This window comes from Spermophilus citellus, assembly GCF_964194105.1.
Source record: "Spermophilus citellus genome assembly, chromosome: 5".
Lineage (NCBI taxonomy): Eukaryota > Metazoa > Chordata > Mammalia > Rodentia > Sciuridae > Spermophilus > Spermophilus citellus.
In genome coordinates, this window is record NC_138186.1 from 159,019,692 (window position 1) to 159,033,424 (window position 13,733).

Consider the following 13,733-nt stretch of genomic DNA (forward strand, 5'->3'; position numbering starts at 1 on the left):
TAAACTATGCTGCTCTAAACATCTATGTTCAAAGCATTTCAGCAGCAGGGCATGGTGTTGCACACCTGTAATCCTAGCTTTTTAAGAGGCTGAGGCAAGAGAATCACAAGTTCGAGGCCAATCTGGACAATTTAGTAAGACCTTGTTTCAAAACAAAAAATAAAAGACCTGAAGATATAGCTCAGTGGTAGAGCCCTGGATTCAATCGCCAGCACTGAAGAAAAAATAGTAGCCTGTGAGCATACATCAAAAGATCTCCAAGATCTTCTTTTCATTTCTTTTGGCTATACACTCAGATTGCTGGATTTTCTAGTATTTTTTAAAATATTTTTAGTTGTAAATGGACACAAAACCTTTATTTATTTATATTTATGTGGTGCTGAGGATCAAACCCAGTGCTTCACACGTGCTAGGCAAGTGCTCTACCACTGAGCCACAACCCCAGCCCCTCTAGTAGGTTTTTAATACATCAAGACTACCGGCATTAAGTCAGGAAATCTGAATTTCCCCGTCCTCGCTCTCTTCCTCAGTTTATCCTGGGAACCACTTCACGTCTCCATTCTGCATTTCGTGAGTCTTGTCCTGGCCAGTGGATTTGTCCTCAGAGGACGTCCATGACTGCCAGAGAGCTCAGCCCTCAAGCCAACAGCTGCTTCGCCCCTTCCTGCTTCCCCCTCACATTCCATTTGTGTCTCAGATGTCATCGAGGGTTACATCACTCCCCTCTCCTGCTCACATAAATCAACATTATAAGTGAAGCAGAAGGGGAAAAGAAAAAAAGCAATTGAAGAGGGCGTTGCAACATTTTCTCTAAGCTCCCAGCTACATCAGCAAGAGCTCGAGGTTAACCTCTTGCTGAGGCTGCCCTGAAGCAAGCTCTCTGTGGGACACTCTGTGGACACATTGCATATGTCCACTTCTTTTGTTCTGACATCCCTTTAGGCCAGAACTGATGAAATCTTTCCATTCTGTGGATAAAAAGCTGAAGCATAAGCAGATGAGGAATCTGCCCCTTGACCCACAGCCAGAAAGAAGCAAGGCTGGGAGAAGAGCCGGAATGACAGAGTGTTACCTGGCCCTGTTGTTCAGAGCCCAGGGCCGCGTCAGGTGTGAGCGTGAGGGAAGGGTGGGGAGACAGAGCTACCAGGGCAGTGACACGGAGACGCAGCTTAACAGTAAGGACACAGTGCTGGGCCCAGTGTGCACACCTTTGACTTCAGCTACTCGGGAGGCAGAGGCAGGAGGATGGAAGTTCTAGGTCCTGTCTCCAAAAAAGAGCTGAAGATGCAACTCACTGGTAGAGTGCCCCTGGGTTTTCATCCACGGTACTACAAAGTTTAAAAAAAAAAAAATTATCAAAGGATGACAGAATCCTGCCAACTTAGGGACATCTTTGGTACTCAGAACAAGCTTATGGAATGAAGGGCTTTGGGAATGAATTGGGATGGTTAGTACAGAAAAGGTTTGTCGCGTGGAAAAGCTATTTGGTGACTGAAGGGCTAGAGTGTTCTTGGTTTCAGAAGTGGTCAAGATCAACAAGGAGAGGAGATCTGGGGTCAGCATAAAGAAAAATACCCTAACCGGAAGCTAGGAGTTCTCTGACACTGGAGATGCTGAGCATAAAATAGAGGGGCCAAAGCCACCTCAGTGGTGGGTGGTGGTGGTGACCCTGTGTTTCTGTGCTTTGGTGCTGAGGTGATCCTTGGTTTCTGTACCGGCGTGTCGACCACACCTAGCAGACTCCCAGAACATTCTACACAGATCACTGTCAGAACACCCACTTCCATGTTCCTCCGTGAGCGTCTCAGACCCATCACCACGTAATTGGAACAGCCCCACCCCAAGTGGCAAAAGCAGTTTATTATTTTTTTAACTGTGAAGATTTTATTTTATTTTTTATATATACTCTTTTTTATTGAATTACAATTCTTAATACACATATATACCACAATTTTTCATATCTCTGTTTGTATATAAGGTATGTCGACACCAAATTCACATCTTCATACATGTATGTACTTTAAACTCTCTGGATAATGATGACCGTCTCCTTCCACCATCCATGCTATTCCCCTTCTCCCTCCCTTTCCCTCCCACCCCGATTCCCTATCTAGAGGTAATTTTCCTCCCATGCTCTCCCTCCCTACCCCACTTTGTGTCACCCCCCTTATATCAGAGAAATATATCATTTAAAAGCAGTTTTAAAATGAGTAATTTCACACAGTGTGGTTCTCTTTGAGGCAAACAATCCAGCAAAAAGAAGATCAGTAACAGAGGAAAGGTTTCTGAGCTGGGCTCAGACATGCACTAACCCTAAGAGGAGCCCTTTTCCTTTCCACTGATGTTTTAATTTTTTTCTACATTCCATTTATTATCATTATATTTTGAAAAACTGTAGTTGTGTATATTTATAGTGAACAAAGTGATTGCTTTGATCCCAAAATACAAAGTGAAATCAAGCTCAGTAACCAGTCCACACCCCAAATGTTTAACCTTTTTTGTGGTGAGGACATCTGAAGTTTACTCTGAGGGCTATTGAAAAGCACAGTGCTCAGTATTGGCTACACTCACCACACTGTGCAGCACAGATCAAAAAGCAAACTCCAGCTTCTTCCTGCTCCCTGAGACCCTGCACCATCTTCACCTCTGAATTCCCACTCCTCTTGGGATCATACTGTAAAATATCTGTTCTGCTGGGGACAGGGGCAAAGGTTTAATAACAAGGTCTAAAGTCCCACGTCCGATAGGTGGCCTGAAGGCCAGGGCTCTTGGTCCCTCTGCCTGCCCCCTCTCCTTGCCTTACAACGGAGGCCTTGGATTCAATAGCAAGGAAGTCAGCGGCTCAGCCTTGGCACCAGGGTAGCATATGCAAAGAGCAATTGGAGCTCCTGCCCCCTTTGCTGTATCCCTGACAGCTGAGCGCCTCATCTGGAAGAAGATTCCAGATAATGTGAGGCCATTTGTCACTGTGTCTGTAACCATATAGAAGTCCGAATTCAATGGTGCAGTCAGTGAGGGAGCTCAGAAGTTTTTCCCTTGATTTCTTGCATTATTCAGTCCTGGTTAAACAATGGATTAAATTATGGTTTCCTGGACCCTCCCCCCCCCACCACAATCAAACCTTTGATGCTAAGCAGCTAGATAGGTAGAGGGTAGCTCTCCAGAACAAAGAAGTTATAAATGTTTGGGGGTAAGTCTCCCTCCTACCTCTGCTTTTGTGTACAAACTGGATTCCTGTGTGCCTTTTGCCACCTCGCTGGAGTTTATTTCCCCAGTAATGTAGAATCGTCCCTCAGCATTCATGGGAATTAGCTCCAGGACTCTCAAAGGATATCAAAATCTGCAGATGCTCAAGTCCCTAAAGAAAATGGCATAGGATTTGCATATAACCTACACACATCCTCCTATGTACTTTAAATACTCTCTGGATTACTTAAATATCTAATACAATGTAAACACCATGTTAAGAATAGTTATACTGGCCAGCCAGGAGCCTATAATCCCAGCAGACTCAAGAGGCTGAGGCAGGAGGATCACAAGTTTGAGGCCAGCCTTAGCAACTCAGCAAAACCCTGTCTCAAAATAAAAAAATAAAAAGGACTGGGGATATAGTAGTGGTAGAGTGCCCCAGGTTCAATCCCCAGTATCAAAAAAATAAATAAAAGGTTGTCATACTGTATAGCCCAGGGAATGATGACAAAGGGAAAGTTCGCACATGTTCAGAAATGCATATAATTTTTTCCCACATATTTTCAATCATTGGACTGCCAATGCAAAACCTGTAGATCAGGAAGGACACCTGTATTCTGTACAGGATTGTTGGCATCTTATCTCCTGCTCCATTCCCAGCTCAGTCTTGTGTTACAAGAGGAAGAAACCTGAGATCATTTTAGGAAATGTGAAGTAGCCCTGGAACTTGGGCCTGATTGCTTTTATTTATTTATTTATTTATTCTTATTTGTAGATGGACACAATACCTTTATTTATTTATATTTATTTTTATGTGGTGTTGAAGATCGAACCCAGTGCCTCTCACATGCTAGCACTCTTCCACTGAGCTATCATCCCAGTCCGGGGCCTGATTGCTTTTGTGTACAAAGTAGAAATTGTCCCCAAACCCTAAGAGGAAAGAGGAACAGCTAGAGAGAAGTGGAAGCAACCAGCGCCCAGGGATACTGAGGGCCAGATGCAGCATGCCAGGCTTTCTGACAACAAACCCACAATTAAAGCAAAAAACAATCTGCCCTATGACTTGGGAGCCCTTGCTGAGCTTTATAGAAACTTGAGTTAAGCAGCTGCTGTTACCTGGAGAACTATTCTGCATCATTTTTACCTGAGTAGCTTCTAATTCAAGAATAGGCAACTTCTGATTATATAGTTCATGAGGCAGCAGCTAATTAATTCAGAATAAAACTTCAAAAATACAAAATGAGATGCAGTGGCCTAGTTGCCCAAAAGAAGACTATCATGTGAAAATTAATGTATTTAAATTTGGAACACAGTAGATCGTTTCCTTGCAACCCTTTAAGAGATCACAGACCCTTTTAAGAAACTGATAAAAGTCCTCCCCAAACCAACTTCTCTTTGGCTTCTCCAGTTTTACTACTGACCGTTGCATCTTTCCTGTTGACTAATATAGGGTCTCCGTATCTGCAAGTATAGAGGGACATTTCACAGCAGAGAGAAAAACTAGTTATGCATTTATATCTCATCAGCTCAGAATTCCCTCTTCCAGACATTTTTTCTGGCATATCTTACCAAATCCATCTGGGATGTGGGCTCAGCTCTGCATTGTAGATGGGAAGGTAGAGCTGGGGGTGTAGCTCAGTGATAGAGCACTTGCCTCGCATGCCTGAGGTCCTGGGCTCCTTTCCCAGGACTGAAAAAAAGGCTGGGAAGGTGATGGACTTGCCCCATAACAGATGGAGACTCGATGCATATTATAATGAGAAGGCTGAAGCCTGGGGGTCTTCCAATTTTGCCCAGGCCTTCCTTCTACTATGGATATAAATTTAGACAAACTGACTCATCTCTGAGCTTCAGCTTCTCCCACTATGTAGCAGCATCTGTCGTTGACACCACCTTCACAGGAGGACTGAAAGCTCAAAGCCAGCCTCAGCAATTTAGTGAGACCCTGTCTCAAATTTTTTTTTAATTTAAAAAATTAAATTAAAATTAAATAAATAAATAGATAGATAGATGATATCTCAGGTTTAATGCTACAGCATAAGAGCTGACGATCCACGTTAACTCTCTTTCCCATCATGTTCACCTCACAAAGAGAACAAACCTCCTGAATTGACCTCCCAAGAATTTTCTTGCAGCTGGGCACAATGACACACACCTGTAATCCCAGGGACTCAGGAAGCTGAGGCAGGAGAATAGCAAGTTCAAGGCCAGTCTCAGCAATTTAGCAAGACCCTGTCCCAAAATAAAAAAATTAGAAAGACTGGTAGTTAAATCCCAGTTCAAAAAAAAAAAAAAAAAAAAGAGTAACTTAGAGTAACTTTATCAAACTCTAGGTATGTTTGTTTTCTTTTTTTTTAGTGGGTTAAAACTAGGCATTAGAAGCCTAGTATGTCCCTTAGAGTTCACAGAAGAAAGCAGACTTTCTTTCCCTCAACACCCTAGTACTGGGGAGTAAACCCAGGAATGCTCTACCACTGAGTTACATCCCCAGCTCTATTTCTTTTCTTTTGAGCCAGTATCTCACTAAGTTTCTGAGGCTGGCCTTGAAATTGGGATCCTACTGCCTTAGCCTCCGAAGTCGCTGGGACGTGCCACTGTGCCCAGCAAAAACCAGAGTTTCTAATGTATCATGATAAAAGGGCAATTAAACCAAGATATACATTGTTTTTGCTTCTGGTTGAGAATTGGGAGTCATTCATGATGTCATGAAAAGAGTCATTTTTGCAAAGTAGGAGGTTTGACACTGAAAACTTGACTTGAAATTCAGAGTCTGAATGTTGTTCGTGAACTGTTTGCTGAGGTTGAAAATCATCTCCATATCCTTCCTCTAACCTTGTAAACGTTTTGAGGTGTAACGTTGACTGCAAGAAAGAATCATGTTTGTTTTGTTAAAAGGTCTTTCCTGTCACTTGTATGGAGCCATCCTCTTGATCGCAGTGGGGACTAGAAGGGACACCCTGAAGGCAGCAGCTGGCCTCCGAGATCTGAACCTGACACTCTCCCATCCCCTCCATTAAGGGTGGTTTCTCCCCTGCTGGTCTTTTTAAAGGAAGGGCATGTTCTGTTTTGATTTGGTTTGGTTGGTTATTGAGAAATGATTTCATATTTCTTTAAAGATTCGAATTTGAACAGACATTGAGGTTTTGAATTTCCTTTTAATTAGACTTAAGGCATTTGCAACCAGAGCCTCAATTTTTAAATAAATAAATGTATGTATGTTTATATCCATGTATATACAGTGGGATTTTTTTATTGTGGTAAAAATGTTCATAACATAAAATTTCCCACTTCAACTTTTTTTTTTTCCGATACTAGAAATGGAGCCCAGGGCCTCACACATGGTAGGCAAGAATTTGACCACTAAGCCACCTCCCCAGCCTCATCTTAACCACTTTTAAGCGTACAGTTCTGTGGCACTAAGTACATTCACATTGTTGAGTCAATAGAATTTTAAAACTTAATGTAGTTTTTTTTTTTTTAAATCTCTGTGTGTGTCTCTTATATTTCATAGTAATTTTTTAAAGCCCTCTAGGGGAAAGGACACATACCCCTTCTTTGTGTCGTTCCTGTCCCTACACAATGGTCTCCTGCTCTGTCCTTCCCACTGGCCACTCACTCGTGGTTGCCCTGGGCCTGCCAGCTCTCTCTAGCTCTCTTCTTTGTGCACAGGAGTATTGGGGTGTTCCATGGAGAGCTGCCCCTCACACTGTCCAGTCAGTGAGCATCTTATTCATAAATCTCCCTTGCCTCCACCCTGTAATGTCTTGCTTCTTAGTTAGGACTGAGCTGCCTTTAAAGACCTTCGGTCATCCAGCCTCAACTGCTGCAGCCCCTCATAAGCCTCCTTCCAGGACTCTCTACTCCGAATCCCACATCACCTCCTGCTAGCCCAGACTTTCTGCAGACACTCCTCAGATGTGTTTCACTGCTACGTTCTTCCCCAACACTGGCCTCTGGGTTCTCTCATCCCACGCAGCCTGCCAAGTCCCTTATCCTTCTGGGTTAGAGGGAGAGTCCCAGGAGAACTGAGTCTCCCAGAGAACCAGCCAACTTGCAGAGCATCCTGCTCACCTGTGTGGTTCCCACAGAGCCTGCCCCAGCTTTGTTTCCCATATGGTCAAAACAGCACCTGATGAGATTCTTTTACACATCACAAGGATCCTTAAAAATTCATTTAAATGCACCATGAAAAATGGAATGTCAGGGTGATGAAAGTTTCTAGAAATGCATTATTTCCTCTAAAATTTTGTCAGAATCTAAAATGAGCTATCAGAGTCGTACCACAAGATAGACAGCTGTCTTTACTCCTCCCACCCCATCCATCTGCAGACTTTCTTAAATTTAGATGAGACCATTGTAGTCTCATTGTGAGACTGTTCATTATCTCAAACTGAAAGCAAGTTCGTGAACAACATTACTTAAGTATTATTGCAGGTATAAACAGTAAAGGTAGCACATATGTTAAACCACTTGGACCTTGGGAAACTCATTTTGAGTTGGTTCGATGCACTCCTAGATAACACACCAATGTTCCTAAGTCAGGTTTGTAAGAGAGGAAGGAGCAGCTACATCACAATGGTACTTGAATCTCGTTAGGCCATGCGGGTTCCTCCAATGTCAGCCCTCTTCCTTCATCTGAGTGGGATCTTTAAAAAAGCATGTGCCTATCAATTCCTTTATTTGACATGTAATATTCTGTTGAATAATCAAAGATCTCTCATGTCAATTCATCATCTTCATCATTTCTCAAGAATAAGTGCAAATTTTCTAACTAGGAGCTCATTTCTTAGACCCAGTTATCACCATAACACACAGCAGTTGCCTTAAAAGAATGAATTCCTCCCAGGGTCCCCAACCTGCCTCAGGCCAATGATCCCATGGAGACCCAAGCTCAGGGAAAAGGCTCCGGGAAGTCAGCACACATGCTTTTGGTAGCTGAGATGTGTTGGTTTCCAGCCAAGGGTATGCTTTGTGTCAGGGATACAGGGGCCTGTTGTTCTCAGTAACAAGGACCGAGCTGCTCCCTGGACACCAGATGGTATGTTTGTAATGCAACCCCGTGCACCTGTGGGGTATGGTCAGTGTAAATTAACATCTACAGTTTAGAATTGTACTCTTATTTGAATTACAGGAAAGGCCGGGCTATATGCTGAACTGTTCTTGTATGTTATTCAAAACTTATGCTTCATTTAAAATATAAACTAAAAACTGAAATAATTACTGTGTACCTGGAGATTTCTGTTCAACCTAAAAAATTGTTAATTGATCCTCCCTTTAAACACTTTATGGGCATAGAAATAAGTTGTCACAGTATCACAGCATGAGAACTTTTAATATACTTGAATTCAACTCTGTGGACTTGGGAAAACAGAAGAACAATGTATTTTTTTACTCAGCATAGATAGTCCTGATGCCTGCCAACCACTTCATTTGGTGCAAGCTGAAGAAACAGCAGTGTTCTTGCACCTGGGCAGCAGTGTGGGCTCATTAAGGGATGGTCAGGTAAGGATAACAGAGGACACACCTTTTTCCTGGCTCTTCTAATGATGTCCAGTGCTGCAGACTTTAGCACTAACCTCCAGGTGAGCTGAGACATCACATTATATAGCCTTTATGCCTCCATTTCTAATTCCCCCCTCCACTTTTTTTTTTCCCAGTACTGATGATTGAACCCAGGGCACATACTAGGCATGTGGTCTACTACCACTGAGCTACATCTCCATCCCTTAGCAGCTTCATTTTAGAACTCTGGTTCTATTACACATTTGTTTTTATTTTTGTTTGTTTTGCTTTGGGTCCATAATTTTATCACCAAAAAAAAAATTTTAAAACGTAAGTTAACTGTTCTCTGGATTTTATAGATCAGTTTTATTCTAGTGATTCATAAATAAGGTCTTTAAATAATTTGATATAAAGACTTCAGTGGGGCCGGGTATGGTGGTGCACACCATAATCCAAACCGCTCAGGAGGCTGAGACAGGAGGATCTCAAGTTCAAAGCCAGCCTCAGCAACTTAGCAAGGCCCTAAGCAACTCAGCAGGACCCTGTCTCAAAATAAAATCTAAAAAAAGGACTGGGGATGTTGCTCAATGGTTAAGCATCCCGGGTTCAATCTCTGGTACCAAAAAGGAAAAACAAAATAAATATCATGGGCATTTCACAAACCTTTTCAAGCAGAATATACTTTCTTTTTTTAAAAAATATTTTTATTTGTTCTAATTAGTTAACCATGACAGTAGAATGCATTTTGACACATCAAACATAAAGGGGTATAACTTCTCATTCTTGTGGTTGTACATGATGTAGAATCACACCGGTCATGTAATAATATTTGCACATAAGGTAATAATGTCCAATTTATTCTTTATTCTCCCTAGCCCCATGAACCCTCCCGTCCCTTCATTCCCCTCAGTCTAATCCAAAGTACCTCTATTCTTCCCTAGCAGCTCCCACTTATTGTGAATTAGCATCTGCAAATCAGAGAAAACATTCAGCCTTTGGTTTGGGGGGACTGGCTTATTTCACTTAACATGTTATTCTCCAGCTCCATCATTTACTGGCAAAGCCATAATTTCAGAAAGCAGAATATACTTTTTTTCAGTAACTCAGCTTCTGTGAGCCTGCATCACCATATACCATGAGTATAATAAAACAAAGACCATCCTATTCTCCAGCTTAACCTTCAGGTGTCGCTCAGCTAATGTTTATGGAGTGCCTAGTGTGTGCAAGAGACTCATGGTGTGCCTACTGTGTGCAAGAGACTATTTTCCAGAGCTGCACTAAGACCACATGTGGCTATTTAAACTGAATAAAATTAAGAATTCAGTTTCTTAGTTGCATTGCCCTGGTGTTGTTTCAAATGCTTTAATAGCCACAAGAGGTGAGTGGCTACTGGGCCATAGGACATTTCCATTGTGGCAGAACATCCCATCGGACAGCTCTGTTCTAAGTATTTCGGTTTCAGGAAACAAACGTTTTGGAGATTTGGGAAGGAATTGATGTACAGTGTTTAGAGTGATATTCTTGATGACTATGAAGTTTAACATAGTTTTAGTTCAGAGGAACTCTAGACACAGGTCTCTGTTGTTGACCATAGTTTTCAGTTGTGTAGTATGTAATAGGACGGCTACTGTTTTCGGAATAGGCTTTTGTTTGCTCCACTTGCACCTGGGCCCGTGCCTTTCTCTTCCCTTTTTTGCTTGTGGAGACCTTTCCCGTCCTTCCCTCGAGGTCTTTTCGGTTCCTTTGATGCCTTGCCAGCCTTTGCTGCTTTCCGTGGTTCCCCTGCAGTCTGGGGCCTCCGGCAGCAGGAGTGGTGTTTATGCAGGACCTCAGTCCTGCCCTCCGATCTGTCACACTGGTTCATCACATGCCGGCTCCCTCCCAAGTTCTTCATACACAAAGTCCCCGAAGCTCCGACAGCGTGACAGTGCTTGCCTGAGAGGGTTAGGGTTATTTGTTCGTTCAGCGCACGCTCGTGGGAGGCCTACTGTGTGCAGGCCACTGTTCCAGACACCAGGCATATCAGGATGAAAGATGTGAGTAAATAGGTTAGTCAACGTTCACAGAGCCCGGGGGAGCCAGGCCAGCAATGATGAATGCATAAGAACGCATAATCTATTTTACCACATAATTTGTTCTATACAAGGTATCACTTGCCACAGAGCTGTTCAAGGGAATTTAGATCATTGGACTGAGTTCGGCTTTTTTTTTCCCCCAAAAAAATTATGCTTCTCTCCAAAATCAAGCAGAGAGTCAATAGGAAGTCCTCTCCTACTGATTCAATATAAATAGATGACATCCAGTGGAAGTACCTTATCAGGGCAGTTTTTCATTTTTACACTAAACCCCAAAGATAAGTTAACTGATACTTTTATTTATTTACTTATACATATGAGTGAAAAAGAAACACCATCATTGGAATCCCTGGGGAGCCTTGGACGTAGGCTTCCTCCTTTGTGAGCTGAAGCACTTTATTTATTCAACACAGGGTCTCATGACCCAAGCTCAGGGTACAGATGGCACATTCTCTCAGGGTCTCAGGGGATGGTACTGGACATGTTAAAGCCCCCAGGAACCACCTTCCTCTTCTCCAGGGATGGTGAAGCTGAGGTTCGGGTAGCAGAAGTGCCACTGCCAGGGCTAGACACCAGTGCCTGCTGGCCACAGAGCTCGGCAGGGCAGCAAGAGCGAGCAAGAGACACAGGGTTTGCTTCCACACTGGCCTCTTCCTGTCGTCCCAGGACCATCTTGTTTGGATCCTCTGTTGTCTGTGGGTGGTTGCAATTCTCCTAAAGAGACTAAAACCACAACTCCATAAATTCCGCCTGGAACCTCCTCAAAACGCTTTCTAGTAAACAGGAGAAAGGAAGTAACTTTGGTGTTGACCAAAGATGCATATTTCCTTGAAAGGGTTGGAAGCTGGGGCTCAAAGGGATATTCGTAAACCCATGCTCTCAGCAGCATCATTCACAGATGGTGAATGGACAAGCCAAGTGCATGCACCAGAGCACAGTCACCCTCAAGGAGTGCAGTTCTGACATGGTGCCCCGGGTGCTCCTGCAGGGCACTGTGCTCAGAGGCAAGCCAGATACAGGGGGACCCGTGTGATTCCACTTGTAGGAGGGACCTAGAGCTGCCAGATTGCCAGAGTGGCTGTTCAATGGGTGGAGTTTCAGTTTTGCTAGATGAAGAGAGTTCTGGGGTGGCTTGTATCAAGATGTGAATGTACTCAGCACCCCTGAACTGCGCACTCAGAGTGGTTAAGGTAGTAAATTATACGTTGTGTGTGTTATTAAAATTAAAATATTTTAAAATAGAAACATTTCTTAGGATGTTTTCATGTTTAAAAATAAGAGTAAAACAAGTACCCACTCACTAAATCCTTCACGAGGCATCCAGTTGTGAATTTTTCCTTAATTATGAATAGAAAAATCACACTCCTTATTATCAAATCATAATCATAGCACAGTAAAAAGTGAATTCTTTTCATGAAGTGTGTTATGAATAGCAGTATCTATTTCGGTGAACTTCACAGGAAACCTTTCTTTCTCTCCACCCCACTGCCTCACTGAATAATAATATTACTGAAAGCCTGTACAGCACATTTGCCGTGTGCTTTCTCTCCCTTGCTTCAGTGTATGCAGTAAAGTGATGTACAATATTTCATCCTTATATTTTTAATTTTTTTCTACCACTGGGGTTTGTACACAGGGCCTGGCACTTGCTAGGCAAGAGCACCAGCACTGACTGAGCTGTTCCTAGCCCTTTTTATTTTATTTTGATACAGTTTTTCAGTAAATTGCTGGTCTTGAACATGCGGTCCTCCTTCCTCGGCCTCCCGAGGAGCTGGAATTATCAGTATGTGCCACCACCATGCCTGGCTCACATTCGTATCTTAAGGATGAAGAAATGAATTCAGAGAGGTTCTGTGAGTTAGCCAAATTTAGGCAGGGCCCAAGTGGAACCCATGCTAATTAAACAGGAAATTTGGGAATCATCATTTATTTGTCCAAATATATATTGAGGCCTTCCGAGGTGCTCCAGGGCTGTGCTATATCCCTTCTTTAGGTAAACAAGAGATGATGTCTGACAGCATTGAGCTAGTATGAACATTGACCCTTCTACATTAGAAGTTGCTCTGGAGGTCGGGCATGGTAGCACTCGCAACTGTAAGCTCCACTGGAAGTTGAGGCAGGTGGTCACAAGTTCAAAGCCAGCATGGGCAACTTGGTGAGCCCCTGATTCAAGATAAGAAATAAAAAGTGCAAAATGGCTGGGGATGTAGCTCAGTGGTAAAGTATCCCTCGGTTCAGTCCCCAGTACCAAAAAAAAAAAGGAAGAAAGACATTGCCCTTGAGGTTGACCTTTAGCCCAGCCTCAACTTTACGCTCACACAGTGGTTCTTTGTACCATATTCCTGGCACTAGTTCAGCTTATGCTGAATTCTCCCAGAGTGGACAGGCCACGGCCCAGTGAGGCAGCTTCCTAAGTTTTATCTTGTTGGATAACTCTGTGCCCTGTTTCAAAGTTATTCATACAAATGTACCATTGGCCCTTGCCAAGGAAAGTCCCCAAGGCATGCCACAGGCTTCTGCTGCGTGGGTGACACCAATCATCCCCCAGTGCTCAGCTCAAGAATCATTCACCAAACAGGGAAGCCACTAACTGCACCATGCTGCTGTATTTTCTATCCACAGTAAAATTATGAACAATTTTGTCAAATACTTTTCTTTAAGAATCACCTTGTCTGCAGCATATTCCCTTCTTAATGAACCAATCTTGTTCTGTAAGACCAATTTTGGTGTCTCACCAGCAATCTGCACCTAGGTCTTCCATCTCTCACTGTGGACACCATCTCCCCGAGGACACTCTATTTACCAGCATCTGGTCTTTTTGCATATTCTTATGCTGCAGGATTTCTCATAATTTGTTCATGTGATAATAGATTCATCTCTGATTTTCCAATCAAATGTTCGATCACATCAACATCTATATTAAAATAGTCTTTTCCTGCTCTTCCTCTCTCTCTCTCTCTCTCTCTC

At 43.0% G+C, this 13,733-nt stretch overlaps 1 protein-coding gene across 3 annotated transcripts in view; it reads left to right on the forward strand.

Moving 5' to 3' along the window:
• Positions 1-13,733, forward strand: part of MTHFD1L (methylenetetrahydrofolate dehydrogenase (NADP+ dependent) 1 like) — a 191,846-nt gene that overhangs the window by 119,233 nt on the left and 58,880 nt on the right. The window lies entirely within an intron of this gene.